We start from the raw sequence: 21,801 nt of genomic DNA on the forward strand, positions 1-21,801 counted from the left end.
CTTTATTTAACTAATTATGTGATTTCTGAAAGTAATTGGTTGCACCAGATCTTATTTAGGGGCTTCATAGCAAAGGGGGTGAATACATATGCACACACCACTTTTCCGTTATTAATTTTTTAGAATTATTTGAAACAAGTTATTTTTTTCATTCCACTTCACCAATTTGGACTATCTTGTGTATGTCCATTACATGAAATCCAAATAAAAATCAATTTAAATTACAGGTTGTACTGCAACAAAATAGGAAATACACCAACGGGGATGAATACTTTTGCAAGGCACTATACATACAGAGAGCCACACACACACCAACAAATTCACATACACACGCAGCCTCTTTTCGTCTCTCTTGCTCTCACCCACATGTGACACGCAATGCACATGCAAACTCAAACACACCGGAAGCTACTCTACTGAGAAATGGAAGCACTTGTGCTAAAATGTTTCCTAGAAAGTATCACTACAGCAAAGCCACTTGCCTGATACTACCAGCATTTATTGGCGAGAGAGAGAGCATACAGGGGCTGATCCTTCTGGTTACAGAGCATTGTCGTTTCCGATTAGCGTTGTCTGATGTACAGTGCCTTCAGAAAGTATTCATACCCCTTGCCTTATTCCACATTTTGTTGTTACAGACTGAATTCAAAATTGATAAAATATTTATTTTCCTCTAACCCATCTGCACACAATACCCCATAACGACAAAGTCAAAACCTGTTTTTAGACATTTTTGCTAATTTATAGAGAATTTAATACAGAAATATCTCATTTACGTAAATATTCAAACCCCTGAGTCAATACTTTGTAGAAGCACCTTTGGCAGTGATTACAGCTGTGAGTCTTTCTGGGTAAGTCTCTAAGAGCTTTCCACACCTGGATTGTGCAACATTTTCCCATTATTTCTTTCAAAATTCTTCAAGCTCTGTCAAATTAGTTGTTGATCATTGCTAGAGAACCATTTTCATGTCTTGCCATATATGTTCAAGTAGATTTAAGTTAAAACTGTAACTCGGCCATTCAGGAACATTCACTGTTTTCTTGGTAAGCAACTCCAGTGTAGATTTGGCCTTGTGTTTTAGGCTATTGTTGTGCTGAAAGGTGAATTCTTCTCCTAGTGTCTGGTGGAAAGCAGACTAAACCAGGTTTCCCTCTAGGATTTTGCCTGTGCTTAGCCCCATTCCATTTATTTATTATCCTGAAAAACTCACCAGTCCTTAACGATTATAAGCATACCCATAACATGATGCAGCCACCACTATGCTTGAAAATACAGTATGGAGATTGTAGTCAGTAATGTGTTTGTATTGGATTTGTCCTAAACATAACACTTTGTATTCAGGACAAAAAGTAAATTGCTTTGCAACATGTTTTGCAGTATTACTTTAACGACTTGTTGCAAACAGGATACATGTTTTGGAATAGTTTTATTCTATACAGGCTTCCTTCTGTCAATTAGGTTAGTATTGTGGAGTAACTACAATGTTGCTGATCCATCCTCAGTTTTCTCCAATCATTAAACTCTGTAACTGTTTTAAAGTCACCATTGGCCTCATGGTGAGATCCCTGAGCGGTTTTCTTCCTCTCTGGCAACTGAGTTAGGAAGGACGCCTGTATATTTGTAGTGACTGGGTGTATTGATACACCGTCCAAAGTCTAATTAATAACTTCACCATGCTCAAAGGGATATTCAATTTCTGCTTTTTTAACCCATCTACCAATAGGTGGCCTTCTTTGCGAGGCATAGGAAAACCTACCTGGTCTTTGTGGATGAATCTGTGTTTGAAATTCACTGTTCGACTGAGGGACCTTACAGTTAATTGTATGTGTGGGGTACAGAGATGAGGTAGTCATTAAAACATTTTAAACACGATTATTGCACACAGAGCATCTTCACAAGGTCCTTTGCTGTTGTTCTGGGTTTGATTTGCACTTTTCGCACCAAAGTACGTTCATCTCTAGGAGACCGAACGTGTCTCCTTCCTGCGCGGTATGACGGCTGCGTGGTCCCATGGTGTTTATACTTGCGTACTATTGTTTGTACAGATAAACGTGGTACCGTCAGGCGTTTGGAAATTGCTCCCAAGGATGAACCAGACTTGTGGAGGGTCTACCATTTTTTTTCTGAGGTCTTGGCTGATTTATTTTGATTTTCCCATGAGGTCAAGCAAAAAGGCACTGAGTTTGAAGGTAGGCCTTGAAATACATCCACAGGTACACCTCCAATTGACTCAAATGATGTCAATTAGCCTATCAGAAGGTTCTAAAGCCATTACATCGTTTTCTGGAATTTTCCAAGCTGTTTAAAGGCACAGTCAACTTAGTGTATGTAAACTTCTGACCCACTGGAATTGTGATACAGTGAATTATAAGTGAAATAATCTGTCTGTAAACAATTGTTGGAAAATTACTTGTGTCATGCACAAAGTAGATGTCCTAACCGACTTGCCAAAACTATAGTTAACAAGAAATTTGTGGAGTGGTTGAAAAACTAGGTTTAATGACTCCAACCTAAGTGTATGTAAACTTCTGACTTCAACTGTATATCCACAGTAAAACGAGTCCTATATCGACATAACCTGAAAGGCCGCTCAGCCAAGAAGAAGCCACTGCTCCAAAACCGCCATAAAAAAGCCAGACTATGGTTTGCAACTGCACATGGGGACAAAGATCGTACTTTTTGGAGAAATGTCCTCTGGTCTGATGAAACAAATATAGAACTGTTTGGCCATAATGACCATTGTTATGTTTGGAGGAAAAAGGGGGATGCTTGCAAGCCGAAGAACACCATCCCAACCGTGAAGCACGGGGGTGGCAGCATCATGCTGTGGGGGTACTTTGCTGCAGGAGGGACTGGTGCACTTCACAAAATAGATGGCATCATGAGGAAGGAACATTATGTGGATATATTGAAGCAACATCTCAAGACATCAGTCAGGAAGTTAAAGCTTGGTCGCAAATGGGTCTTAAAATGGACAATGACCCCAAGCATACTTCCAAAGTTGTGGCAAAATGGCTTAAGGACAACAAAGTCAAGTTATTGGAGTGGTCATCACAAAGCCCTGACCTCAATCCTATAGAAAATGTGTGGGCAGAACTGAAAAAGCGAGTGTGAGCAAGGAGGCCTACAAACCTGACTCAGTTACACCAGCTCTGCCAGGAGGAATGGGCCAGAATTCACCCTACTTATTGTGGGAAGCTTGTGGAAGGCTACCCGAAACGTTTGACCCAAGTTAAACAATTTAAAGGCAATGCAACCAAATACTAATTGAGTGTATGTAAACTTCTGACCCACTGGGAATGTGATGAAATAAATAAATGCTGAAATAATTAAATTCTCTCTACTATTATTCTGACATTTCACATTCTTAAAATAAAGTGGTGATCCTAACTGACCTAAGACAGGGAATTTTTACTAGGATTAAATGTTAGGAATTGTAAAGAACTGAGTTTAAATGTATTTGGCTAAGGTGTATGTAAACTTCCGACTTCAACTGTATGTGACTTGTTAAGCACATTTTTCCTCCTGAACTTATTTAGACTTGTCATAAGAAAGGGGTTTAATACTTATTGACTTTTCAGTTTTTAATTTGTCATTAATTTGTAAGAATTTCTAAAAACATAATTCCACTTTGACATTATGGGGTATTGTGTGTAGGCCATTGACAAACAATCTACGTTTAATCCATTTTAAATTCAGGCTGTAATACAAAAAAGTGCTGAAAAAGTCAAGGGTTGTGAATACCTTCTGAAGGCGGCAAATCTTTCAGTCTGATGGCAATAACACTGAGCGTGAGCAGGAAATGCATGGCCCTGCTTGAAATCATCTCTAGCAGGAACAGCCCAACTGGACAAGAAATAGAGAACTTTCCTCACACACGCCTTTCGTAATCAAATCTAGAGTTACAGTGGCTTGCGAAAGTATTCACCCCCCTTGGCATTTTTCCTATTTTGTTGCCTGGCCTGGAATTGAAATTGTTTTTTTGGGGGGTTTGTATCATTTGATTTACACAACATGCCTACCACTTTGAAGATGCAAAATATTTTTTTATTGTGAAACAAACAAGAAATAAGACCAAAAAAACAGAACTTGAGCGTGCATAACTATTCACCCCCCCAAAGTCAATACTTTGTAGAGCCACCTTTTGCAGCAATTACAGCTGCAAGTCTCTTGGGGTATGTCTCTATAAGCTTGACACATCTAGCCACTGGGAGTTTTGCCCATTCTTCAAGGCAAAACTGCTCCAGCTCCTTCAAGTTGGATGGGTTCTGCTGGTGTACAGCAATCTTTAAGTCATACCACAGATTCTCAATTGGATTGAGGTCTGGGCTTTGACTAGACCATTCCAAGACATTTAAATGTTTCCCCTTAAACCACTCGAGTGTTGCTTTAGCAGTATGCTTAGGGTCATTCTCCTGCTGGAAGGTGAACCTGCGTCCCAGTCTCAAATCTCTGGAAGATTGAAACAGGTTTCCCTCAAGAATTTCCCTGTATTTAGCGCCATCCATCACTCCTTCAATTCTGACCAGTTTCCCAGTCCCTGCCGATGAAAAACATCCCCACAGCATGATGCTGCCACCACCATGCTTCACTGTGGGGATGGTGTTCTCGGGGTGATGAGAGGTGTTGGGTTTGCGCCAGACATAGCGTTTTCCTTGATGGCCAAAAAGCTCAATTTTAGTCTCATCTGACCAGAGTACCTTCTTCCATATGTTTGGGGAGTCTCCCACATGCCTTTTGGCAAACACCAAACGTGTTTGCTTATTTTTTTCTTTAAGCAATGGGTTTTTTCTGGCCACTCTTCTGTAAATCCCAGCTCTGTGGAGTGTACGGCTTAAAGTGGTCCTATGGACAGATACTCCAATCTCTGCTGTGGAGCTTTGCAGCTCCTTCAGGGTTATCTTTGGTCTCTTTGTTGCCTCTCTGATTAATGCCCTCCTTTCCTGGTCCGTGAGTTTTGGTGGGCGGTCCTCTCTTGGCAGGTTTGTTGTGGTGCCATATTCTTTCCATTTTTTATTAATGGATTTAATGGTGCTCTGTGGGATGTTCAAAGTTTCTGAAATGTATTTATAACCCAACTCTGATCTGTACTTCTCCACAACTTTGTCCCTGACCTGTTTGGAGAGCTCCTTGGTCTTCATGATGCCGCTTGCTTGGTGGTGCCCCTTGCTTAGTGGAGTTGCAGACTCTGGGGCCTTTCAGAACAGGTATATATATACTGAGATCATGTGACAGATCATGTGACACTTAGATTGCACACAGGTGGACTTGATTTAACTAATTATGCGACTTCTGAAGGTAATTGGTTGCATCACATCTTATTAATTCAGATCTCCTGAGTGGCGCAGTGGTCTAAGGCACTGCATTGCGGTGCTAACTGTGCCACTAGAGATCCTGGTTCGAATCCAGGCTCTGTCGCAGCCGGCCGCGACCGGGAGACTCATGGGCGGCGCACGATTGGCCAAGCGTCGTCTAGGGTAGGGGAGGGAATGGCCGGCAGGGATGTAGCTCAGTTGATAGAGCATGGCGTTTGCAACGCCAGGGTTGTGGGTTCGATTCCCACGGGGGGCCAGTATAAAAAAAATATGTAATCACTAACTGTAAGTCGCTCTGGATAAGAGCGTCTGCTAAATGACTAAAATGTAAATGTAATGTAAATGTAAAAATTTAGGGGCTTCATAGCAAAGAGGGTGAATACATATGCGCGCACCACTTTTCCATTATTATTTTTTTTTTTAGAATTTTCTGAAACAAGTAATTTTTTTCATTCCACTTCACCAATTTGGACTATTTTGTGTATGTCCATTACATGAAATCCAAATAAAAATCTATTTAAATGACAGGTTGTAATGCAACAAAATAGGAAAAACGACAAGGGGGATGAATACTTTTGCAAGGCACTGTAGGTAGATGGAGTTACAGAATTGTCTAGACCAGGGGTGTCAAGCTCATTTTGCACTGGGGGCCGCATTCAGTCTTCAACGAGGTCCGGAGGACTGTTCTGAAATTTGGTTATATTTCCTTGCCGTCAAAATTTGCAAAAGATAGTCCTCTATCCATTGCTTTTGGAATTTTCGATACTCCCTGACTGTCTAGCTTTAATTTCTATGATTATTAGCGACCTGGACACAGTCGAGGAACTGTATAAATGTAGGTCCATTATCATTCCTGCACAGTTTCCATTTGGTTTAAGAGTATATTGAAAAAGTATACTGAGTTCGTCCCCCCCCCAAAAAAACATCTAAACAAAATGTATTTTTGTTCCTCAAACAATTCGCGGGCCTTATATTTGACAACCCTTGACTAGACATAGCAGGGTTTCTGTATCCTGGGAGCTCACACAGTTCTGCTCTTGATCAGCAGTAACCTACCCAATTCAACTAAACCACTTATCATCAAGCTCTTTATTAGTTTAATCATTCATGCGATAAATCTATTCAGTGAGTAAGCGGGGTGATTCTCAGGGTAACTAAGGGAGGATCACACACAGAGGATCACAGAGGGGTCAGTTAGTCCCACTAACTCCAGACGATCTGGTCCTACGCACACTTTGATGTAGCTCATAACACCTCCAATTTAGAGAAATCTATGAATCCTTCATAATGCCTGGATCTCAACAGTTTCTCTTCACTTTCGACCCCGAAGCAGAGTAGAGAGTAAACACGCAAATACACACGCACAAAGACGACTTAATTCTCAGTGGATGAAGCAATGGAAACTACACTCACAAACACTCACATTTCAACGTTTTATTTGGGTCCACAACAAAGGAAAATGTCAAAAAGGCCCAAATCCTTTGGAGGTCAAGGGACTTATTTGGACTCATCACTCCCCGTTCTCTAAAAACGTTTGAACACACACACACACACACTGGACTCAGCGTTTTCTGTTTCCAAACTTTGTGGAAATCCAGCGTATCTGCTTTCCTCTAGGCTGGCGTTTGCACTCTATAAAGAGGTTGTTTAAGTTTTCCTGTGTGATTTCAGGGGACAAACTCAAAACACTCTCCAATACCTTATTCACACTCTTTTCTATCTGTACTTGAGCGAATGGACCCCTGCCCATTTGATTACAGTGTAAACTTCCCTTTTCCCTGTAAGTTTCGTGTATGTGTTAATCAAAAGGTCATCAATTCATTTTTTACGAGCTGGACAGATGCAGGTCTCTGAGACCTACCACCTGCCTTGATGATACCCTCTGTAACTGGCCTAGAGTTAGCCTCCATTATGAGGACTCACACCCACCAAGGGGCGGTAGGTAGCCTAGCGGTTAAGCGTGTTTGGCCAACAACCAAAAGGTTGCTGGTTTGAATCCCTGACCTGGCAAGGTGAAACAAATCTGCCATTCTGCCCTTGAGCAAGGCAGTTAACCCCCAACAACTGCTCCCTGGGTGCTGATGATCTTGATTAAGGCAGCCCCCTGCACCTCTCTGATTCAGAGAGGTTGGGTTGAAAGCGGAAGACACATTTCGGTTGAATGGATTCAGTTGTGCAACTGATTAGTTATCTCTCTTTCCTTTCAGCGGGGGGTGGGGAACTCAAGCAATGGCACCTGCTCTTCTCTCTGTAATGGTTATGGAGGAGTGTAAGATGAACCCATTGACATGCACTCACACACTTTCTATTGAATGTGTCCTTTGTGGTCCTCTGTAGCTCAGCTGGTAGAGCACGGCGCTTGTAACGCCAAGGTAGTGGGTTCGATCCCCGGGACCACCCATACACAAAAAAAAAAATGTATGCACGCATGACTGTAAGTCGCTTTGGATAAAAACGTCTGCTAAATGGCATATTATTATTATATTATATTATTACTTATCATTCTACTTAAGGGCTGAGGTGTTGGGCAGGGATGTTATGCATACACTGACACACACTTGGATCCCATCCGCTGCTCCTCTACTCCCCATGAAGGGTGGGGTAGGAGTGGGGGATCAATCCATTCAGAGCTTATGGCTTAACCTTTCCTTATTGCGTCATATTATGCACAATTTTCTTTTTTCTTTCTTTATTACCTCCAAGATAATTCATGAAATATAAATCATACAGTAAATTCTTACAAACGGTCCACTCTGCATGTGTTGGATGAATTCCCCCCACGCGCAATTAATATCAAATAACAATATTGTAGGTGAGCCCATTTGCACTTTAAAGCTTTGGACTGAGACACTAAGTATACTAACAAGAAGCGCCAAAGAAGTGACATAACTTGAAAGAGGGAAGCAGTAATACTCCTTGTCCCTTAGTGCACCATACTACAGGATTTTGAGCCTAGCATTGTAAAACAAATGCATCTTTATTCAATAGTAAGAAACTAACTTTTCATTGGAATATGTTTTTATTATGTCTAATAACAACTGCCCATCTAGCCCTGGCAGGGTTTTGTACGTCTGATTACTAGTTTTGGAGAAAGCATTGTCATGGTTTTCCACCATGGCTGTGCCACTGTTTGATCCCAGAGAAACACCTGCATTACTAATCTCTGCCAAGCCCAATATTCAACTGTGATCGGTGCAGGCAGCTGTCTGGAGAGGATGAGTGTCTGTGTGTGTGTTCGCCACGCAACGATCTAGAAAACAAAATGTCTAGAAGTTACTGTTACTAAACAGAAAACTGAGAGGACTGCTGAGCCTGTCATCATATATGAGTGACACAATCCAAAGACTGGCCAGTGGCCAACACATGGAATATGCCTAGTGAAAGTCTACACACCCCTTGCACAGTCTTCACATTTTGCTACCTTCAAATTAAATAACAAAATGGATTAAATTATAATTTTTTTCTGCTGATGTACACAACCTACTCCACATTTCCAAAGTCCAAGAACAATGATAGAATATTATATAATTATTAATTATAAAAACGAAGATGTCTTGATTGCTTTTGTCTTCACACCCTAGTGTTAATACTTGGAGGAAGTACCTTTGGCAGCCATTACGGTTGTAAAAACGTTTAAATAAGATTCTAACAACTTCGCACAACTCTCAGGGCAACATATATCCATTGTTTTTGTCAAAATTGCTCAAGCTCAGTAAATTTGATGGGAGTCATTGATGGACAGCAAAATTCAAAATGTGTCTGATTTTCAAGCTGATTTAAGTCAGTACTGAGACTGGACCATTCAGGAACACTCAACACCTATTGAAAAGCCATTCTGGTGTGTCTTTAGCATTAACATTTGTGTAATTGTCCCGCTGAAAAATAAAACTCTATCCCAGGGTTAGGGATTCAGTAATGAGGCACGGTTTCCTCTAACTTTTTATCTGATCTTTGCTCTTTTCATATTTATTTTGTTCCTGACAAACTCCCAAGTCCTTGCCGGTGACAAGCATACCCATAACATGATGCTGCCACCACAATACTTCACAACAGAGGATCAACAACATTGCATTCACTCCAAATTACTGGCCCATATGACAAAGTGAAAAGAATGAAGCCTGTATTAAAAAATCCACTTCAAATGATCCATTCTGTTGGCAACAAGGCCATTAAGTAATACTGCAAGACAACACAAAGAAATTAACTTTTTGGCCTAAATTAAAAACTACAGGCTTGGGTCAAAATCCAATACAACACAACACATAATGAAACCCTCTGTATTTTCAAGTATTGTGGTGGCAACATCATGTTATGGGTATGCTTGTCACAGGCAGGGACTGGGTTGTCAGGATCAAAATAAATATGAAAAGTGCAAAGCCCAGGTAAAAAGTTAGAGGAAAACTGGCCTCAGTCCTCTGAATACCTAACCCTGGGATAGAGTTTTATTTTTCAGCGAGACAATTACACACATGTTAATGCCAAAGACACAATAGAATGGCTTTCCAATAGGTGTTGTGTTCCTGCGTGGTCCAGTCTCAGGCCTGACTTAAATTTGCTTGAAAAATCAGAAACAAGGTTAGAATATCCATCAATGACTCCCAAACACATTTACTAATTGCTTGAGCAATTTTGCCAAAAACAATGGATAAATGTTGCCCTAAGAGTTTTGCAAAGTTAGTAGAATCATATTCAAAATGTTGTACAGCTGTAATGGCTGCCAAAGGTGCTCCCACCAAGTATTAACTCTAAGGTGTGAATACATACACATTCAAGACATCTTCATTTTTTATGTTTTATTAATTTGGACAATTTTCTATATTTTTTCTTTGACTTTGGAAATGTGGAGTAGGTTGTGCACATCGGTAGAAAAAAAATCTAATGTAATCTATTTTTGTTTATTTAATTTTAAGGCAGCAAAATGTGAAGACTTTGCAAGGGGTGTGTTGACCTTCACTAGCGACTGTATAAAATAACATAGATCTTTTTTGCACAAGCAATGGACCGCTATGAGGAAGAAAGTCCTTGTGATTGTTTCACTACAGGCATAGATTGATCTAATAAAATGTGCAACAAACCTAATATCTACCACCTGACAAAAACAGATGGTGTCTGCTTCCCATCAATCAACTATTTGATATGAGTGTAGGAGGACTCTGCATGGCGTACCACAACTTCCTGGAATTGGAATTCCATTGGGATAGTTTCTAAAGGTCTCTTAGCACTTAGTGTTCTCTTTTCCAGGTATTAAAGAATTCCGCCAAAGTATTGTACAGTCCTCTGTAGCTCAGTTGGTAGAGCATGGCGCTTGCAACGCTAGTGTTGTGGGTTCATTTCCCACGGGGGGCCAGTATGAAAATGTATGCACTCACTAACTGTAAGTCGCTCTGGATAAGAGCGTCTGCTAAATGACTAAAATGTAAATGTATTCCTCCTTGTACTAAAAGAATGCCAACCAGTAAAGTTGGGTCAGCATGCTCCCATTCGCTGCTTTGATGTGAGTTTATTATGGGATACATGCATTGGTTATGATGAGCTACTCAGAGGTGGTCTCCTGCACCCTGGGTCAAAGGCAGAGCCAGGCATAGCTATGGTTAGGGTTAGGGTTGAGCAGGGGTGTGGACATAACGCTAGGGTTAGGGCTAGAGTTAGGGTTGAGCCAGGGTGTGGACATGAAGTTAGGGTTATGGTTAGAGTTAGGGTTGAGCCAGGATGTGGACTTTGGACAAGAGGAAAGTGTGGAGCGACATGGCAGATGACCGTGAGCATAGTTCAACCCTAACCTCTCCAAATAGGACTCCTCCACTTCATGACTCTGTGGGGTGCAACCAGCTTCCACTCATGAAATGGGAGATATAATGGTTTCTTAGCGTTCTTAAAAGTATGATGTCAGCCAATTCCAATCGTTGAATTGTTAACTCTTTTTATTGTTGTAGCAAATTTGCTCGCTGTCCACACTCAACGAGCTATGTATTTGCATTGCATATTCCATGTGTTGGCCAGAGTTTTTTAATTGTGTCACTCATATATGATGCCAGTCCTCTCAGTTTTCTTTGATACATGTTGTTACTAGATTGTTGCTTGCTTGGTGTACACAGACACACAGTGATTGATTGTTTGTTTGACTATTGCAATTTAGCTATGGCTTATCATAAATGATGGCGTAAATACCATGCAGATGTTTTAGCTCTGGCAGAGTCTAGCGATAATGGAGCATCTGACATTTCTACTGAAACTAGTGTAGATGGTAACTTGACTGACACCTCTTCCAGTGTTACAACAAGTGATCATACTGAAAAGGGCAGTCGTGTCAGGGGTGGTCTCGTCAGTGAAACTAAGACCGTCGCCAAAACAAAGACGGTTCTGCCGAGTTTTTCTATAGATGAAGGAAAGAGAGGACGGCTCCACACCACTCTCTCGAGCGTTTTACCTAGTTATTTTCTGATCTCATTTGCTCCTTTGTAGCTTTTCCAACTATGTGTGTGTTTTCAATACCTGTTCACTCCTCTCCCTGTAGGCTTTACAGACCCTCCCCACCCCTTGGCTGCAACCCTTCTAATTTCATTAAATAGTACCCGCAAGACACCAGTCTCAACGTCAACAGTGATGCTGACCTTTTACATTTACATTATTTAGCAGACGCTCTTATCCAGAGCGACTTACAGTTAGTGAATACATATTTGTTTTATACTGGCCCCCCGTGGGAATCGAACCCACAACCCTGGCGTTGCAAACGCCATGCTCTATCAACTGAGCTACATCCCTGCCGGCCATTCCCTCCCCTACCCTGGACGACGCTGGGCCAATTGTGCGCCGCCCATGAGTCTCCCGGTCGCGGCCGGCGGCGACAGAGCCTGGATTCGAACCAGGATCTCTAGTGGCACAGTTAGCACTGCGATGCAGTGCCTTAGACCACTGCGCCACTCAGGCAGGGTTGCAAATAAAAAGCCATATCTCAGACTGGCCAATAAAAATAAAAGATGGGCAGTCTGAGATATGGCTTTTTCTTTGCAACTCTGCCTAGAAATTGCTTTTCTTTCGAAAACAAGGACATTTCTAAGTGACCCCAAACTTTTGAAAGGTTGTGTATATTGCCCACCAGGTGCCCTTGGAGAGTTCCTAATTGAGCTTGACACCTTGATAACTAATTTCCTGACAATGGCTCACCACTCTTTGTACTTGGCGACTTCAACTAACTAGTAGATATTATAGCCTTTTTGTAGTTTCTCGTTTAAATAATTGATATTGTGTATTTCTCATGTGTATTGTTGTTGAGCATCTTTCAAATGACCTACCTTAGCATTTTTTATTTATTATACTTTTTTGAATTAACCTGGCCTTTGTAGCTATCGAGCTAACCTTAGGTCTCTCTGTCAATCAGAAGCAAGGATGGTTCTGTGCTATGTACTGGATTGTAACCACTACTCCAATAAGCACACGTGCATTTTATTGTTTTCCGACTCCTGTAAGCGAGAGGCGTTGCTGGAGCCGTGTGATAAGTTAAGTCCAGTTTGCAAGCTGCTAACAAGCTATTTTGGTTAGGTCAAAGATCTGTGGTGAGCTAGATGCTTATGAAAATTAACTACATAACTCCAACTGTAGTTGCATGTACAACACATGTTACCTTCCTTACAAGTAAAAAGAAAGCCAGCATAGGCTAGCATAATGACTGTTGTGACCTTTTTATTGACAAGTCTTTAGTGAGCTAGCCAGCTAGTTAACATTAGCTTACAGTTTGTGTAGTCATACTTTTTTACGTGGTGACATGCTAGCTAGCGTTAGCCCGCCAGGGAAGGGATATTTAGCTCGGTAGTTAACGTTAACTCACTGTTCATGTAGTCAGACTTGCTATCTAATGTTAGGCCGGCACCATGGCAAGGATAGTTGGTTAGCTAGCATGTCACCACTTAGAAAAGTCTGATTACACAAACTCTGAGCTAAAGTTAACTAGCTAGCTAGCTAAATATCGCCTGGTGGGCTAGCTAGTGAGGCACCTTGGTTGGCTAGTTAGCTACATTAGCTAACATTAGCGAGCTAGCTAATATTAGCCACCTAGCTAGAATTCGTATCATATAATATTAATTGTAATTCATAACATATCATACAAAATGGGTGATGGACATCCACAAACTAATACATACCATACGAAACGTATCATATCATACTAAATGGAGTGTTTCAGACTAATTTACAGAATAATATGAAATGCTCTGAGACCAGGTTGGGCTCAACTATCCTGTTGTAGTGCAAGCACTGTCAGTAATGTTACCATCGCTTTAATTCACATGATCCACAAGCTTTTTTTTATTAGCATCATGAAGACTGTTCCAAGTTGGGAGAAGAACCAAACGTGCTTGCCTGCATCTTTTTAGGGATCCAGCAGAAACTGCAGGATGGTCATTGACTCTACTGACATAGAGGTTGCTACTCCAAGTCAGATGGATCTGGAGAAGCAAACCTATTCTGTGTACCATTCAATGCACTCCTTCAAGCTACTCCTGGGAGTTGCACCTAATGTGGTGATAACATACTGCAGTGATCTGTATCTAGGATCTGTGTTGGACAAAGCCATTGTCCAGAAGTCGGGGTTTGAGAAGATCTTCACGTCGGGAGACATTATGTTGGCAGACAAAGGCTTCTTGATCCAGAGATTGATGCCTGCAAGAGTCACTGTGAACATTCCTCCATTCCTGAAAAACAGAAGGTTCACTGAGAGTGAGATACATCTCACAAAATACATAGCGAGAAAGAGGATCCATGTTGAGAGGGCAAATGCTCAACTCAAAGATTTCAAAATCCTGAGATTCATCCTACTTTATCTGCATTGTTATAGTAATGTCTCTTTTGTTTTTCAGTCCAACAGGAGTCCATCCCTCAGGCCATCCGGTGCATGGACATCCTGTGCCAGTGTGATCCGTGCACAAGTGTCCAGTTGTAGAGGCTACAGCACATCGAGCCTGTGGACGGACAGGTCAGTAACTCATCAAATATGACACAAATTGTGTGTAAAACATTGCATTTCTAGATGCATCGAAATTTTGACTTTATCCCTTTTTCCCCATGTTTTAGACATGAGGCGTGACAAGCGAAACATCAGGCTCACCCCACAAGAAGCAGTGCATGCTCAACACCACCCTCAGCTAGGAGATCTGCTGGAAGGTATGGCTCTCCCATCCTTAGATGTACTCTCTCTCTCTTTCTCTCTAGTTAAGCAGTCCAGATGATTTTCGTAGTGCGTGTCTTATCCAACTCTACTAACTTCTTATTTGGAGTTCATTGAAGTTGAAGTTCCAGGCACAAGGGATGATGCTAGATGCCGGCATAGCAGGTAGCCAGTAGCAGTCGGTGCGGTTAAAAATGAGGGAGGACAGTTATTTTTCTCATGAGCATGGCCTTATTTCTATTACAGCATATTGCATGACTGTCATTCATGTTCCATTCACCCAGTTCAATGTAACATCGATATGTTTAGGCTACTACATGATACTCTAATTTTCCCTATACCCATCATGAGATTGCTACAACCTAGCCTATGAATGAGCGTTTACAACGTAGGTGCACACAGGTCGAGAGAAAAATTTGAGATGACAGACAGTGAAACATGGACAGACAGTGACACATTCAATACCGCCTTGCACACTCTTGCCTGCATCTAGCTGATCTAGGGTATAATCGTAAGTCCAACAGTTGCAGACGAGAGTTTCTATTGGACAAATTCAGGTAGGTTTATCCCCGTTTCGTTCAGTTTGCTTCCGTTTAAGAAACATTTTCCAACAGAATCTGCAGAATGAATACACCCCTGATCACAAGTGAACACAGTTCACTTTTATAGCAGCCATGTTGTATTCCTTCTCGCATCTATGCGCTCTCCTCCTCTTACCTTTTCTCTTCACTTGTGGACTTCAATGCACAACACATCAGCTGTATGTGACCAGGCGAAAAAACCTTTCCAAGCCAAACCATATCATAACCGCTACACACAGCCTACATCGTTGTCACCATATTAGCTAAAGTAACGTCATAGTCAACATAGCTAATAGAACTAACGCGTTAGTAAACCTGCTACAATCATGCAGTACAGTCAGTAAGCAGTTTAGCAGTTACACCGGCGGGCCCTGGTGGCAATAAATTAGTAAAACCAAAAGCTTACCTTGACTTAGAAGAGTTCCAGTGTTGGATAGTCATAGCCAACTAGCTAACATAGCATCGCTCTGTTTGAGCCGGGTGTTTGAGTAGGCTAAACTAGCTAGCTGAATTTTATAGCTAGGTTAGTGAAAGTGAAAGTGGGAAAAAAATACAATCTCTCTCTCTCTTGCTTCTCCTTCATTTTTTAAGAAATTAATTTGTTCAAAACTGTTCAATTATTGTCTTTCTCTCTCTATGAGTCAACTACTCACCACATTTTATGCACTGCAGTGCTAGCTAGCTGTAGCTTATGATTTCAGTACTAGATTCATTCTCTGATCCTTTGATTGGGTGGGCAACATGTCAGTTCATGCTGCAAGAGCTCTGATAGGTTGGAGGATGTCCTCCGGAAAATACTGTTTAAGTCTATGGAAGGGGGTGATAACCATGAGCCTCCTAGGTTTTGTATTGAAATCAATGTACCCAGAGGAGGACAGAAGCTAGCTGTCCTCCAGCTAGACCATTGTGCTACCCTACAGAGTGCTGTTGAGGCTACTGTAGACCTTCATTGCAAAACAGTGTGTTTTAATCAATTATTTGGTGACAATATATTTAGGATAGTTTTATCTAAAAAGGATAACTTTTTTAATGTTTCACTAGTTTTATTTTTATGAAATTCACTGAGGAGTATGGTCCTCCCCTTACTCCTCTGAGGAACCACCCCTGCAGGTAGCCCTTTGCTTTGATGTTGCTTTGCTTTGATGTTGGCAGTTAATTTGAAATATTGTCAGTAGAATTTAAATATTGTAAGTTAATCATTCCACTTCAACTGGCTGGCTAGTTAGCTGACAAACTAACATACTGTGCAGAGATTAACTACATTACTTTAGTTGGCTGCTTTGAGCAAAACTTTAATGTAATATAACATATTTTAGGAGCCTATTGTTTGTGTATGATCTTAAGGTAAGATAAAAACTTTTTGTGCAAAAATTATTTACAAGATATTCACAGATGTTCACTGTTGCAGTGCCAACTTTGGGAGCATGTGGTCCTTGAAAAACTCCTCTACTCCAGCAATATGAGTCTGCTAGGGGTCGTCACGCTGGATGGGGATGGTAATGGAAGCTTTGGTGGTCCACACAACGAAGGGCAAGTGTCCCTTCCAGTGATGTGGAGCTGTCCTTGGACCTGGTGCCAGTAAGGATGGTCTGCACGGAGGCGGTAAGAACGTCCCTCCTCCTGAATATATACATTAAATCCTTCGACTTCACTGCCTTTTCAATGGTAAGGTCCCTTGCACCATAGGGACACTTGACCTCCACCCCTGCTGTAGTGCCCACCAGACCATCTGGTGAGGCACCCAGGATTCCAGACCCCGTGAACCAAAGCCCTGACTCCTGCACATCTATCCCTGTAGCCATTTTGAATGCCTTGATGCCCTCCTATTCGTTATCTGTGCCCCACTTTACAGACAACACCCCATCCAACGACTGCGACGGAGTAACGCGCTAGGCCCCAACTACTGCTCCAAAATTGCTGGCCGTCAACCTCTCTCTCCTCATGGTGTGCCGTCCAACTGTTGCCTGCCGTATAGGCTCCTGCTGCTCCACCTAAAGCACCATGCCAGCCAGGATGCCCTTTTTTCTTTTTCATTTTTTTTTTCTTAAAAAAAAATATGAGACAGGGATGACAGGGAAGTTAGCGGTTGTTCTGGCTCAGGTTCAAGAAGACATGCCATTCCACTGAACCTGCCACTGAAGATCCTCAAGGGACAGAGGCTTGTAGTCTTAGGCCAGGTACAGGTCCTCCACTGACTGCACTTGGTTGGGCACTTGGTTGGGCATGGCTGGCTTCCTCCACTCACATTCCACATTCCATATCCGTACAGCCGATATTGTGAACCGCAAAAATAGCCAATGGAGCTGTATGGCTACACTTATGAGCTCCACGGGGGCATTCACATGTGGTAAAGGGAATCCCCTGGTCACCAAGAGGATGGATGTTAAGTGCCACATGCCTTTCAGTGCATGACTTTGAACACCTTGAAATGCATTTGTTGTAAGAAATGTGTTGTATAAATCAAGTTTGATTTGATTGATGACATTACAGCTGTAGAATTTTTAATAAACTGTAATTTTCACATTAGGACAAGTGCAATTTTTCCATAAACGTTTAATTGATAACTTGGAATTGTATTACTTGACATATTAATCATACAGTGGGAACGATCCTATAAATCAAGACTGTGTGAATGCATCTACCACTCCGAATAAATACTATGCCTTTGAAGATGTCTCTTTTCATGCAACTACAATACAGGCTGGATGTCTTTAAAAAAAATTGTTGGGGTACTTTACCCCTTTTTCTCCCCAATTGGTAGTTACAGTCTTGTCCAATTGCTGCAACTCCCCTACGGACTCGGGAGAGGCGAAGGTCAAGAGCCATGCATCCTCCGAAACACGACCCTGCCAAGCCGCACTGCTTCTTGACACACTGCTCGTTTAACCCGGAAGCCAGTCACACCAATGTGTCAGAGGAAACACTGTCCAGCTGGTGACCAAAGTCATCTTGCAGGTGCCTGGCCCGCCACAAGGAGTCTCTAGAGCACGATGGGACAAGGAAATCCCAGCCGGCCAAACTCTCCCCTAACCCAGACGACGCTGGGCCAATTGTGCACCGCCTCATGGGTCTCCCAGTCACGGCCAGCTGTGACACAGCCTGGGATCGAACCCGGGTCTGTAGTGACGCCTCAAGGACTGCGATGCAGTGCCTTAGACCGCTGCACCACTCTAAATCTGGAATCCGGGGTAATCTGGATAATGAATATATAATTGATTGTATAATGTTGACAGCTGTATAAAACACATTGTATTGCTAAGATGATCAAACTTAACTTAATAGCTACACTCACTGACACAGGATAAACTTTATCCCTCATGCCCTGCCAAACCAGTATGTTGCCCCTCACTATAGCTGCACTTCTCCACATGGCCAGACTTATAGTGGTCTTCTCCCCTTTTAATACTCTTATGCTCATCCTTGAAAAATGACATAAGGTCTGAACTAGACACCAAAGTCGACATACTGTATAAACAATTATCTAAGCTAAGTAAAACAAAACAAAAAATGTTTTATCTAATACTCTGCTAACTAGCTAGCTAAAGTGTAGTCAGTGGCTAGCTAAGACAGAGAAAGTTCAACACTTTATTCAATTCATTTCAATACAGCACATGGATTCATCATGGATTTGGCACAGAAGGTCTCTGATCGCACTGGTGAACAGTAACTGACAGGGTCGGCTAGAGATTACGTGCAGGAGCTTCCTGTAGGAATTTGTAATCTTGCTGAGGTCTTCTCTTTTGCTAATTAGCATTCTGATTATTTTTTTAGTAAATTGAGGCAAATATATTGATAAAACTCACCTTATCCAAGAGAGAATTACACGATTATCAAAACGTCACGCCAAGGTAAGCCTACACCAAACACATACTTAATTTGAAGTGTTTGTAAAATTCACTATGTGAAAAATGAATGGTGGAAAGGCGATTGGAACCATTTCCGTGTTTGACCGCTAGGTTTTATGGGTATTATGACTCATCCACTGTGGGGCTCTATTACAGACTGGGTCAGGTGTGGCATATCAAGAAGCTGATTAAACAGCATGATCATTACACAGGTGCACCTTGTGCAGGGGACAATAAAAGGCCACTCTAAAATGTGCAGTTTTGTCACACAACACAATGCCACAGATGTCTCAAGTTTTGAGGGAGCGTTGAATTGGCATGCTGACTGCAGGAATGTCCACCAGAGCTGTTGCCAGATAATTGCCGCCTCCAACGTAGTTTTAGAGAATTTGGCGGTACGTCTAACCGGCCTCACAACTGCAGACCACGTGTAACCACGCCAGCCCAGGACCTCCACATCCCAGTCATGTGAAATCCATAGATTAGTGCCTAATGAATTTATTTAATTTGACTGATTTCCTTATAGGAACTGTAAGTAAAATAATTGAAATTGTTGCATGTTGCGTTTTTATATTTGTGTTCAGTATATATTTGCCCATTGTAGAAGTGCTCAGAAAGTGACTTTCCTGGACCTGAACATTCAATAGATAAATGTCCTCAAAGTTCATCATACGAAAGATAAATGGTTGAGATTTATATAAATTAAAAGCTTACAAACAGGGTTGTCAAACTGTTTTATAATTTCTAGATTCTTATTTTTTATATACAAATTGATATTTTGTAACCTTAAACATCAATTATCTAAAAACGCGTAAACTCAGATTTATTTAATATTCGCATATGTTGCAGTGTAAACCCTATTTTACATGATCTGAGGTTTTTGTGTTGTGCCCACTATCGGTTGAGACACAACATGCTCTTGAGTACAGGGTGGGTGTCAGGTTTTGTCTGATAAATGTTCTAAAATAGGAATACAATTGAAATTTCGACTTTCAAATGGTACCACAAAGAAGGAGGTCCACACATCATATAATGTTGACTTGAATGGGAATATCTGTTGTTTTAAAATACACTGTCAATCCCCCATAGGAAACCTATTAAAATCATAGAAATATAGATAATAGAATATACATGACCATTTAAGTTTAAATGACGTAAATGTAAGTTTAGCTCAGTTGGTAGAGCATGGTGCTTGCAACGCCAGGGTTGTGGGTTCGTTTCCCACGGGGGGCCAGTATGAAAAAATTTATGCACTCACTAACTGTAAGTCTCTCTGGATAAGAGTGTCTGTAAAAAAAACAAAAAAAAACATTTGGTTGACATTCAACGGCGGCCATCTTTGTGGTAGTAAATAGAAGTAAAAATGTCAGTTCAATTTAAATGTCAATGGTGTACCAGCTAAATTGCAGTGGGCTGAACGGATAGGTCCATTCTATGAATTATATTTCTATGATTGAAATGACACCCACCCTGTATTCAAGAGCAAGTTGTGTCGCAACAGATTGTGGGCACAACACAAAAACCTCAAAAGATGTAAAGTAGGGTCTAAGCTACAACATATGCAACTATGAAAAAATCAGAGTTAATGTGTTTTTGGATAATTTATGTTAAAGAAAAAAAATGAAATTATTATTCAACAATATTTTTTTTCAGTAAATTATAAAATAGTTTGACAACCCGGTGTTCTGGCCCCTGTAGTTGGGTTTGAGTACCTTTAGGCTAGCCTGTAATTTCATTGTTGACCACTTGGGGGCCACTGTCCTGTGTTGATGTGTGTTGTTCGTTTAATGTGCAAAATCCTGTAGAAGAAGATTTGTTTACATTCCAAAATGGTGAAAGTCTGTGGAGCTGCAGATGTTATCAAACTCCATCCTTCTTGCTATCATTTTGTAGAAGCATTGTCTGTAAGTAAAATTAATCATAACATATTTGGCATTCATGATGATATTTTGTATGGATGATCGTTTTAATGAGATTTATGAATCTTCTTGATAGCCACATGGATATCTGTTCAGTGCATTTGATCTTGTCATGTTTTGGGGAATTATTTACATCCAATTTAATGCATAATGCTGCATATTTCTGTGTTTATGAACATGTATGCAGATACATGCTGTGTTGTTATTGAGAATGAAGCCTAGTAATCAGATAGCATACAATAAGTCATACTGTGTTATTATTGAGAATGAAGCCTAGTAATCAGATAGCATACAATAAGTCATACTGTGTTATTATTGAGAATGAAGCCTAGTATTCAGCTAGCATACAATAAGTCATACTCATTGTTCTTTTCTTTCTATATTTCAGTTTTACTAATTTCAGTCACTATTACTGTACCTATGAAGCGGTGGCAATAAGTCATCCTTCAACACTACAGTAGCTGTACCGGGTTTATCTATCTGCTAAGCTTAAGAAGGGGACTCTTTTGCGAGGACAGAATACCAGTTTTGTAAGCTTTTAAATTACAGTGGGGAAAAAAAGTATTTAGTCAGCCACCAATTGTGCAAGTTCTCCCACTTAAAAAGATGAGAGAGGCCTGTAATTTTCATCATAGTTACACGTCAACTATGACAGACAAATTGAGATTTTTTTTCTCCAGAAAATCACATTGTAGGATTTTTTATGAATTTATTTGCAAATTATGGTGGAAAATAAGTATTTGGTCACCTACAAACAAGCAAGATTTCTGGCTCTCACAGACCTGTAACTTCTTCTTTAAGAGGCTCCTCTGTCCTCCACTCGTTACCTGTATTAATGGCACCTGTCTGAACTTTGTTATCAGTATAAAAGACACCTGTCCACAACCTCAAACAGTCACACTCCAAACTCCACTATGGCCAAGACCAAAGAGCTGTCAAAGGACACCAGAAACAAAATTGTAGACCTGCACCAGGCTGGG

The sequence above is a fragment of the Coregonus clupeaformis genome, chromosome 33 (genome assembly GCF_020615455.1).
Source record: "Coregonus clupeaformis isolate EN_2021a chromosome 33, ASM2061545v1, whole genome shotgun sequence".
NCBI classification, from domain to species: domain Eukaryota; kingdom Metazoa; phylum Chordata; class Actinopteri; order Salmoniformes; family Salmonidae; genus Coregonus; species Coregonus clupeaformis.